The sequence below is a fragment of the Bufo bufo genome, chromosome 8 (assembly GCF_905171765.1).
Source record: "Bufo bufo chromosome 8, aBufBuf1.1, whole genome shotgun sequence".
Classification (NCBI taxonomy): Eukaryota; Metazoa; Chordata; class Amphibia; order Anura; family Bufonidae; genus Bufo; species Bufo bufo.
The window spans coordinates 191017646-191029983 of record NC_053396.1 but is presented as its reverse complement, the minus strand read 5'-3'; positions in this window follow the sequence as shown (position 1 = coordinate 191029983).

Sequence of the window (12338 nt, the reverse complement as noted above, 5' to 3'; positions counted from 1 at the left end):
TGGTATCATTGGGCACGTAACCTTACCCCGGTTTCAACGCACAATGGGCCACATTTATCAAGCTTGCCTGTTTTAAGGCATACAATTAGACGGGCGTACTTATTTCATCTGTCGTTCTTTTGCCTAGTATTTATAGAAAGTCGCACGGCACTTCATGAATTAGACTAGGCAGATTGCTATTAGTCTGACCTCTAGTGGTTCTTTGTCAGTACGACAGGTTCATATTCACTAAGACTGGTCTAATTAGTATGTACATGAAAATGTTGCGCAAGTGAGCCGAGAATAGGTGCACGTCTCTATGAAAGTGCGACTTTTAAGGCAAAACTTTGCACAACTCGCCACTCAAAACAGACGGAAAAAAGTGGGCCACCCCTGGAGTGGAGTAGAAATTAGACCGTTTTGGCGACTAAATCAGGCGCAAAATAAGGCACACCTACATAAATAGGTCGGGGGGGAAAAAGGAGCAAAAGTAAAAAAAGTCTAAATAGCCGAATGAGGTGCAAATGCCTCCAAAACAGACGCATTTTCAGTAGTAAATGCAACAAAAAAAATAAGACAGCATTTATACGCCTAAAAACAGGCGCAGACACTATAGTAAATATGTCCCAATATTTGGGAGTTGCGTCTGCACAGTTAGGCAGCCTCAGGCGCGGACAGCTCACAGCAGCCGAGGCTGCCTAACTGCGCAGGTGCAACCCCCGTACATTGTGGGATTAGGATCATGTGCCCTATGGCGTTCGCCCATTAAAGGGGTTATCCAACCCCTATAATGCCCCCTCTAATGCCTGGGCCCCTCACGCAGGTTATGCCTACCTTGTTCCCCGACACCCGCGTTGCTTCTTATGCCTGCACGGCCGCCGCTGCATCTCCTTGATCCAGCGGGGGGGGGGGGGGGGGGGTGTCACCTGCCATGCTATGAAGGCTCATCCCCATTGCGGCCTGCTATTGGCTGTAAAATCCTACCCCCCATCGCTGGATGTTTTGATCCACGTGACAGGGAGATGCAGCGGCGGCCGTGCAGGCATCAGCGTCGACACGGGTGCCGGGGAGAAAGGTGAATACAACCTGTGTGAGGGGCCCGGGCACTATAGGGCTTGGATAACCCCTTTAACCACTTAAGGACCACAGGTTTATACCCCCCTAAAGACCAGGCCCTTTTTTACAATTCTGCACTACACTACTTTCACCGTTTATTGCTCGGTCATGCAACTTACCACCCAAATGAATTTTACCTCCTTTTCTTCTCACTAATAGAGCTTTCATTTGGTGGTATTTCATTGCTGCTGACATTTTTACTTTTTTTGTTATTAATCGAAATTTAACGATTTTTTTGCAAAAAAATGACATTTTTCACTTTCAGTTGTAAAATTTTGCAAAAAAAAACGAGATCCATATAGAAATTTTGTTCTAAATTTATAGTTCTACATGTCTTTGATAAAAAAAAAATGTTTGGGTAAAAAAAAAATGGTTTGGGTAAAAGTTATAGCGTTTACAAACTATGGTACAAAAATGTGAATTTCCGCTTTTTGAAGCAGCTCTGACTTTCTGAGCACCTGTCATGTTTCCTGAGGTTCTACAATGCCCAGACAGTACAAACACCCCACAAATGACCCCATTTCGGAAAGTACACACCCTAAGGTATTCGCTGATGGGCATAGTGAGTTCATAAAACTTTTTATTTTTTGTCACAAGTTAGCGGAAAATGATTGTAAGAAAAAAAAAAAAAAAAAAAAAATCAATCATTTTCCGCTAACTTGTGACAAAAAATAAAAAGTTCTATGAACTCACTATGCCCATCACGAAATACCTTGGGGTCTCTTCTTTCCAAAATGGGGTCACTTGTGGGGTAGTTATACTGCCCTGGCATTCTAGGGGCCCAAATGTGTGGTAAGGAGTTTGAAATCAAATTCTGTAAAAAATGAACTGTGAAATCCGAAAGGTGCTCTTTGGAATATGGGCCCCTTTGCCCACCTAGGCTGCAAAAAGTGTCACACATCTGGTATCTCTGTATTCAGGAGAAGTTGAGGAATGTGTTTTGGGGTGTCTTTTTACATATACCCATGCTGGGTGAGATAAATATCTTGGTCAAATGCCAACTTTGTATAAAAAAAATGGGAAAAGTTGTCTTTTGCCAAGATATTTCTCTCACCCAGCATGGGTATATGTAAAATGACACCCCAAAACACATTCCCCACCTTCTCCTGAGTACGGGGATACCAGATGTGTGACACTTTTTTGCAGCCTAGGTGGGCAAAGGGGCCCATATTCCAAAGAGCACCTTTCGGATTTCACAGGTCATTTTTTACAGAATTTGATTTCAAACTCCTTACCACACATTTGGGCCCCTAGAATGCCAGGGCAGTATAACTACCCCACAAGTGACCCCATTTTGGAAATAAGAGACCCCAAGGTATTCGTTGATGGGCATAGTGAGTTCATGGAAGGTTTTATTTTTTGTCACAAGTTAGTGGAATATGAGACTTTGTATGAAAAAAAAAAAAAAATCAGCATTTTCCACTAACTTGGGACAAAAAATAAAAAATTCTAGGAACTCGCCATGCCCCTCACGGAATACCTTAGGGTGTCTTCTTTCCAAAATGGGGTCACTTGTGGGGTAGTTATACTGCCCTGGCATTTTCCAGGGGCCCTAATGTGTGGTAAGTAGGTAAATGACCTGTGAAATCCTAAAGGTGCTCTTTGGAATATGGGCCCCTTTGCCCACCTAGGCTGCAAAAAAGTGTCACACATGTGGTATTGCCGTATTCAGGAGAAGTTGGGGAATGTGTTTTGGGGTGTCATTTTACATATACCCTTGCTGGGTGAGAGAAATATCTTGGCAAAAGACAACTTTTCCCATTTTTTTATACAAAGTTGGCATTTGACCAAGATATTTCTCTCACCCAGCATGGGTATATGTAAAATGACACCCCAAAACACATTCCCCAACTTCTCCTGAGTACGGCGATACCAGATGTGTGACACTTTTTTGAAGCCTAGATGCGCAAAGGTGCCCAAATTCCTTTTAGGAGGGCATTTTTAGACATATGGATACCAGACTTCTTCTCACGCTTTGGGGCCCCTAGAATGCCAGGGCAGTATAAATACCCCACATGTGACCCCATTTTGGAAAGAAGACACCCCAAGGTATTCAATGAGGGGCATGGCGAGTTCATAGAAATTATTTTTTTTTGGCACAAGTTAGCGGAAATTGATATTTTTATTTTTTTTCTCACAAAGTCTCCCGTTCCGCTAACTTGGGACAAAAATTTCAATCTTTCATGGACTCAATATGCCCCTCACGGAATACCTGGGGGTGTCTTCTTTCCGAAATGGGGTCACATGTGGGGTATTTATACTGCCCTGGCATTCTAGGGGCCCTAAAGCGTGAGAAGAAGTCTGGAATATAAATGTCTAAAAAATTTTACGCCTTTGGTTTCCGTGAGGGGTAGGGTGAGTTCATGTGAGATTTTATTTTTTGACACAAGTTAGTGGAATATGAGACTTTGTAAGAAAAAAAAAATAATAATTCCGCTAACTTGGGCCCAAAAAATGTCTGAATGGAGCCTTACAGAGGGGTGATCAATGACAGGGGAGTGATCAATGACAGGGGGGTGATCAATGACAGGGGGGTGATCAATGACAGGGGGGGTGATCAATGACAGGGGGGTGATCAGGGAGTCTATATGGGGTGATCACCACAGTCATTGATCACGCCCCTGTAAGGCTTCATTCAGACGTCCGGATGCGTTTTGCGGATCCGATCCATCTATCAGTGCATCCGTAAAAATCATGCGGACATCTGAATGGAGCTTTACAGGGGGGTGATCAGGGAGTCTATATGGGGTTATCACCACAGTCATTGATCACGCCCCTGTAAGGCTTCATTCAGACGTCCGGATGCGTTTTGCGGATCCGATCCATCTATCAGTGCATCCGTAAAAATCATATGGACATCTGAATGCAGCCTTACAGGGGGGTGATCAATGACAGGGGGGTGATCAGGGAGTCTATATGGGGTGATCACCACAGTCATTGATCACGCCCCTGTAAGGCTTCATTCAGACGTCCGGATGCGTTTTGCGGATCCGATCCATCTATCAGTGCATCCGTAAAAATCATGCGGACATCTGAATGGAGCTTTACAGGGGGTTGATCAATGACAGGAGGGTGATCAATGACAGGGGGGTGATCAGGGAGTCTATATGGGGTGATCACCACAGTCATTGATCATGCCCCTGTAAGGCTTCATTCAGACGTCCGGATGCGTTTTGCGGATCCGATCCATCTATCAGTGGATCCGTAAAAATCATGCGGACATCTGAATGGAGCTTTACAGGGGGTTGATCAATGACAGGGGGGTGATCAGGGAGTCTATATGGGGTGATCACCACAGTCATTGATCACGCCCCTGTAAGGCTTCATTCAGACGTCCGGATGCGTTTTGCGGATCCGATCCATCTATCAGTGGATCCGTAAAAATCATGCGGACGTCTGAATGGAGCTTTACAGGGGGGTAATCAATGACAGGGGGGTAATCAATGACAGGGGGGTGATCAGGGAGTCTATATGGGGTGATCAGGGGCTAATAAGGGGTTAATAAGTGACGGGGGGGGGTGTAGTGTAGTGTAGTGGTGCTTGGTGCTACTTTACTGAGCTACCTGTGTCCTCTGGTGGTCGATCCAAACAAAGGGGACCACCAGAGGACCAGGTAGCAGGTATATTAGACGCTGTTATCAAAACAGCGTCTAATATACCTGTTAGGGGTTAAAAAAAACACATCTCCAGCCTGCCAGCGAACGATCGCCGCTGGCAGGCTGGAGATCAACTCTCTTACCTTCCGTTCCTGTGAGCGCGCGCGCCTGTGTGCGCGCGTTCACAGGAAGTCTCGGATCACGCGAGATGACGCCTATTGGCGTTAGTGTGACCTGGGAGCGCCGCAGAAATGACGCCTTTCGGCGTTAGCGTGACGGTAAGTGGTTAAGGTAAAAAAATAAAAAATAAAAAAATCATAATGCAATTCTTGTAAGACTCCACTGTAGGCGAAATGAGATAAAAAAAATAAAAATACTGGATTACCCCTAAGGATAAACTGCGACTGTTTCCAGGCGTACGTTAGTAAATCTGCTGGGGATGGGGTCCTGGCCCCGGCACTGCCCCCAACTCGACCCTGTCCTGCCTAAAGCCTCATTCACACGTCAGCTGTTCTCCACGGACAGCACACATCCCCATTCATTTTAATGTGTGTATTCACACATCCGTGTTTTTTAACACGGCCCTTGGGTCCATGCTTTGCGTGCTCCATTTTGTCCGTGTTCACCGATCCATCACTCCCATTATAGTCTATGTCATCCATGTTTCACGGATCATTAGGAAGAGATGCTTTGAAAATTATTTTTCAGCTGTGCAGAGTCAGTGAAACACGGATGGAGCACGGACTGAAAAAACCGGGCACATGGACCACACACAGATCCTTCATGGAGGCATCACTGATCGCCTTTTCACGGATTTGAGCACGGATACGGACGTGTGAATGAGACACAACTTTTAAAAACTTTCTGACTCAAAAAGGGGCCTTGCGACTAGTTTTACATCTAAAATAGTAGCAAGTCCCTTGATAAATAGCCCCCAACCTGTTTTTCCAGTTTCCTTGTAGTTCAGTCCATGAGTCAGCATTTCCCTAAATTACGTCTTGCTTTAATTTCCTGTGAACTGTCGACAGATGAAGGTTGTTTCTGGCAGCCTGTGCCCGCCGAGCTATGAGCAGGATACAGGCCGACGTAAACAGAGCAAATGCAGAGGATTCCGGCCTCTGTTATCAGACATCATCTACTCATTAAAGGGGTATTCCCATCACAATGATTTGACAGTGATCATTTTTCTAAATACATTTTATTAACCAATTCCCACCCTTTTTGAGAAAATAAGTCCCCTCTTACCTGATTTGTTGTCTTTCGTCTCCCCTGGTTACGGCCACCTCTCCTGTCGAATCCCGTCGGGCCGCGCTTGCGCAGAAGACTGAAGATTCTCTCCCGGCCGGGCCGCGCAATGTCCTGAACGCGCACTCGCCATGATGACTTCTTCCTGGCCAGTATAGCATAGAGCCGCGAACGCGCACACCGGCTCTGTACTATGCAGGCCAGGAAAAAGTCACCATGCGTGTGCACGTTCAGGACATTGCGCGGCCCGGCCGGGAAAAAAACTTCAGTCTTCTGCGCAAGCGCGGCCCGACGGGAGAAGACGTCGATCAAGCAACCCCCGAATCCAGGAAGTGAACGTCGCGCTGGACGTATGAAAACTGAAGATGGGAATACCCCTTTAAGGGCTCATGCACGCGAATGTATTTTTTGTCCGTTTTTTTTCTGCTGCCTGTATGCGGAACCATTCATTTCAATAGGGCAGCAAAAATAAACAGAAATTACTCTGTGTGCATTCTGTACCCTTATGTCCATTCCACCAAAAAATAGAACATGTCCTATTCTTGTCCGTTATGCGGACAAGGACAGGTATTGTTACAATGGATCCGCAAAAAAAAAACGGATGTAACACGGATGTCACACGGATGTCATTATTTGTATTTTTTTTTTTTTGCTGATCCATGTTTTGCGGACCAAAAAATACATACAGTCGTGTGCATGAGCCCTAATGGGTTTTATTTGAATTATCTGGTCAGCTGTTTGAAGAGGCCGCGATGCTCCAGTGAGCACTGCATCCTCCTCACAGCTTAACAAGCACAGCGCCATGCACTGTATAGTGGCTGTGCTTGGTATTGCACCCTTTAAAAGCAGTACAACACCTCTTGGATCTCCACAGTGCTCTAGAGCAGGGGTCAGCAACCTTCGGCACTCAAGCTGCTGTGAAACTACAATTCCCAGCATGCTACATTAATTTCTATGGGAGTTTGGAGAAGAGCAGAGTACATAGGCATGCTGGGAGTTGTAGTTTCACAACAGCTGGAGTGCCCGAAGTGGCCTAACCCTGCTCTAGAGGAACCCAGGCTTGGCTGTGTCAGTTCAGTCCACCCTTTAGGGCTCATGCACACAAACATATTTTTTTTTCGGTTTCCATTCCGTTTTTTTACAGTTGGGTATGCAGAACCTTTAAAGGGAGTCTGTCATCACAGTTTCACCTTTTTAACCCTTCCCATAGGTTTCTAGCAGCCTTACAGTTGATAAAAACGTTACCTTTATGAGCAATCCTGGACTTATAAAACTGGCAAAAATCATCTTAGTAGGATATGCAAATGAGGGCTCGCAAGTGCCCAGGGGCGGCGTTACCCTCGTAGGTGCCCAGGCAGCTCTGCCTTATCGTCGCTTCCCCCGCCCAGTCTTTCCCTCTGCCCGCCTATCTTCTTACTTCTTCTCTCGCCGAGATCCCGCGCCTGCGCGCTGAGTCCGTCGGTCGGCGCATGCGCACTGCGATGTCCATTCCTGGTACGGCATCACAGTAGTTAATGCGTATGCGCCGGCAAATTTTTTTTTTTGCGGATCTGTGTTTTGCGGACAGCAAAATACATACGGTCGTGTGCATGAGCTGTTAGCACTCCTGTACAGGGCCGTTGCCCGCATTGCGGCCCACAAACAGCAGGTTTGCAATATACAGGCACCAGCGGCGAGCTCACCGAATCACGGATGCAGACCTATTCAGTTGAATGGTTCCGCAATCCGGAAGGTACGGTGCAGAACAGAGGCATGGAAGCACTCCGTGGGATTTCTCTCCGTGCCTCTGCACCTCAAAACGATAGAGCATGTTCTATTTTTTTTGCAGTGCGGACGGATCACGGATCTATTCAAGTTGAATTGGATCCGTCTGCAGAATCCGCACAGATGTTGCCCGTGCATTGGGGAGCGCAAATTGCGGTCCGAGATGCACGGAACGGCCAACCAACGGCCGTGTGCATGAGGCCTTAGGCTGTGAATCCTGGACAAATCTTCTGGCACTTGTGGTTGTGGAGTTTTTAGGATTTGTCCAGGATTCACAGCCTAATTGTAGCCCAGGTCCATTGCATTATGGATTCTGTTACCACGGACCATAACGCAATTCTATCATGCATAACGGAAACGGGATGCTTGTTTGTGTCCCTTCAGCTCATCCTTACTGATTTCAATGCCAGACACAACCCATGCACACGTGTGGCGCAGTTTAGTTGAAGAAAGAAGACATGTTTTTCTAACTCCGTACAACACCTTTAAAGAATCCTTTTTATTAGACGTTTTATAGGTTCTATATGCCGTTCTCTAAGGTGCCTACAATTTCTGCAGGCGATAGAACAATGTAGACAGCAGAGACAATAAAAAATAAAGGTAATAAAAAGCTTAGAGTATTTAAATAGGGATTTGCTGCTATAAAGCGGCCTTACTTTTTTTTGCTTTGTTGCGGTGATGAGGCTAGGTTTAGGTATTTTCTGTGAGTACAATCTGCACCTGCAGTAGCTAACTGGCACCTAAAAGTTGCAGAAATGCATCATACATATAGTGCCAAACCAAAGGCATATGTGCCATAGAGTAAGTCCATGCAGCTGATACAGGGCCCTGGGATGGAGGTCGCCCAGCTTCAGTAGTTCCATCCCTTTAGCTATTGGGTGGTGAGTACCCCTCTGCACTGGGTGTGGAGAACTGGGCCTTCATTCCCAAACTTTCCTCTTAGGGGTAATTATAACCCAGCAGTTATTGCGTGTAAACAACTTTATGGATTTTTATAAGATTTCATTCACACTTTTATTTTCTGACCAGCGAAGGAAAAATAAGGCCTCATGCACACAATCGTGTGCCAGACATGCCCGTGTTGCGTTCCGCAATGCAGGGCACCGACCATATGCCCGCCGTCTGCAGACACTGACCCATTCACTTGATGATAGGCCCGGGGCTGTCTACCCAATTCAGCTTCCCCCCCCCCCCCCCTTCCATTTTAGTTTTAGTTTTTTTCTGTATGAAGAGGCTGCGGTGCTTCGTAGGCGCCACAGTCTCTTTCTAGGCCATAGGACATCGTTCACATGGTCTAGGTCAGTGCTTTAAGTGGGCCAAAAGAGGTGCCGGTACTCTAATAGGCGCCGGTGCTCCCCCCCCTGCACATCAGACCCCCCCATCACACACATATATATTAGTTCCTCTATGTACCAGTACAGTACCCCCCCCACCACCGCACATTCGTTCCTCTCTGTACCAGTACCCCCCTGCACATCAGACCCCCCCCCCCCACTTATCACACACACACACATTAATTCCTCTCTGTACCAGTACCCCCCTGCACATCAGACCCCCCCCCCCACTCATCACACACACACACATTAATTCCTCTCTGTACCAGTACCCCCCTGCACATCAGACCCCCCCCCCCACTCATCACACACACACACATTAATTCCTCTCTGTACCAGTACCCCCCTGCCAGGGGGGTACTGGTACAGAGAGGAATTAATGTGTGTGTGTGTGTGATGAGGGGGGGGTCTGATGTGCAGGGGGGTACTGGTTCAGAGAGGAACGAATGTGCGGTGGTGGGGGGGGGGGGGTACTGGTACATAGAGGAACTAATATATATGTGTGTGATGGGGGGGTCTGATGTGCAGAGGGGTACTGGTACAGAGAGGCACTAATGTGTGGTGGTGGTGGGGGGGGGGGGGGTACTGGTAAAGAGAGGAACTAATGTGTGTGATGAGGGGGGGGGGGGGTCTGATGTGCAGGGGGGTACTGGTACAGAGAGGAACGAATGTGCGGTGGTGGGGGGGGGGGTCCGGGTACATAGAGGAACTAATATATATGTGTGTGATGGGGGGGTCTGATGTGCAGGGGCCCCCTACACATCAGACCCACCCATCAGACACATATATATTAGTTCCTCTATGTACCAGTACCCCCCCCCCCCCCCCCCACCGCACATTCGTTCCTCTCTGTACCAGTACCCCACTGCACATCAGACCCCCCCCCCCCCTCATCACACACATTAATTCCTCTCTGTACCAGTACCCCCCTGCCAGGGGGGGGGGGGGTACTGGTACAGAGAGGAACTAATGTGTGTGGGGGGAGGGGGGGTGCCTGTCACTCACCAGTACTCTTCAGAAGTTGGATTCCAAAGCAAAGTCGATGTTCTTTGCTGCACCGTCCGACTCCTGACTCCAAGGAGGACCAGTCACTGGTCGCCGCACTGATCGCTCCTCACAGGCGCGCGGGAAGGAGTTGACGTCACCTAACGTGAGGTCAACTCCCTGCCTGCGCCAGCCTGAGCCGTACTCTGCAACGACCCGCCCCCCTCCACTAGCTGCCCAGCCAACGACATTAGGGAGGAGATACTGCCAGCAGGGGCGGATTAAGTGCATGATAGGCCCGGGGCTGTCTAACCAACTCTCCCCCCCCCCCCCCCCCCATTGTAGTTTAGTGTTTTTTTTTGTATGAAGAGGCTGTGGTGCTTCATGAGCGCCACAGTCTCTTCATAGGCCATATGACATCTTCAGACAAAAAAAAAATACCCCAAATTGGGTCCTAAACTGAAAAATTTGGTCGCCAAATTTAAAATACATATAATTATAATAAAAAAGACATGGAGGAGAATACAGCCCCACATACCTCTTACATCCAGTGACATCTCCTGTCATGTAGACCTTCTCTTTCCTCTTCTCCTCCATTTGACCCAGACCGCCATGGCAAATTCTTTCAGCCGCATCTCGTCTCTACAGTTTGTAACACAGACACGTTAGATTTCTAAATTCCTCCTCATCCTGGTGTCCCCACAGTGTCATCCTGCTGCCACTCCCAATACTGTGGCCGTTGTGCCCCCCAATGTCCAAGGTACTATACTGCTGAAAAAATAGTGACCCTAATAGACATAATTGGAGTCATTTATCAAACTGGTGTAAAGTAGAACTGGATTTCCAAAAGAGCTGTCAAATATGAAAGTTGGAATCTGATTGGTTGCTATGGGCAACTAAGCCAGTTCTGCTTTACACCAGTTTGATAGATTACCCCAAATGTTCCTATAGTGTCCACAGCAATTATAATGTCCCCTAGAGACCCCCAGTAATAATAACACCCTATATTGTGCTCCAGGTAATAATCCCTGTATAGTGTCCCCAGAAATAATAGAATTGTCCCTACAGTGCCTCCCCAATAGCAACACCCCCATATAGTAATTTCCACCACACTGCCCCCACATAGTAATTACCCCATTGTAATTTGCCCCCACACAGTAATTTCCCCCAAACTGCCCCCACACAGTAATTTGCCCCACACTGCCCCTACATAGTAATTTCCCCCACATAGTAATTTGCCCCCACATAGTAATTTGCACCCACACTGCCCCCACATAGTAATTTCCACCACACTGCCCCCACATAGAAATTACCCCCACACAATAGTTTCCCCCCACACTGCCCCCACATAGTAATTTGCACCTACATAGTAATTTGCCCTCACATAGAAATTACCCCACACTGCCCCCACACAATAGTTTCCCCTACATAGTAATTTGTCCCCACATAGCAATTTCCCCACACTGCCCCCCACATAGCAATTTCCCCCACACTGTCCCCACACAATAGTTTCCCCCACATAGTAGTCCCTCCCATAATAATTTGGCCCCACACTGCCCCCACATAGTAATTACCCCACACAATAGTTTCCACCACACTGCCCCCACATAGTAGTCCCTCCCATAATAATTTGCCCCCACACTGCCCCCACATAGTAATTTGCCCCCACACTGCCCCATATAGTAATTTGCCCCCACATAGTAGTCCGGCTCCCATAATAATTTGCCCCCACATAGTAGTCCCTCCCATAAAAATGTAGCCCCACACAACCCCACATTCCCCCTCCCATGTACTCGAGGTCCCTTCCCTAATATGTCCTCCTCTGTGTCTCGTCCCCCACATGTCTCCCAAAGTAGGCACATGAAATAAAAAAATTAAAATTGGAAAACAAAATGAAAAGCTAAATACTTACCGTCCAGGGCCAGGCACTTGATCGCAGACGGAAGCGGGATGAGGCAGGCACACGTCAATGTGCTGTGTCCCGGCACAGGCGCGTGATGACGTCATCACGCACGCCTGCGCCGGGATTTCACTACCGCATAGGCCTCAGGCCTACTAGGCCTGAAGCCTATGGCGGTGATAGGCGACGGGACAGGGAGCTATGCGCAGGGCCGGACTGGGGATAAAAACCAGCCCTGGAAAAAGTTGCATACCAGCTCCACAGCATTGCGTCGTTATTTACTTGTTTATAAAAGGCGAAAGCATTCATTTTAAAACACGTGTGTAAACACGAATATGAATTTTGCCCCACAATAGCTCTTTTGTAGAACCCCCATTGTTTATATTATCACAGCAGACCAGCTTTTCCCAAACAGGATGC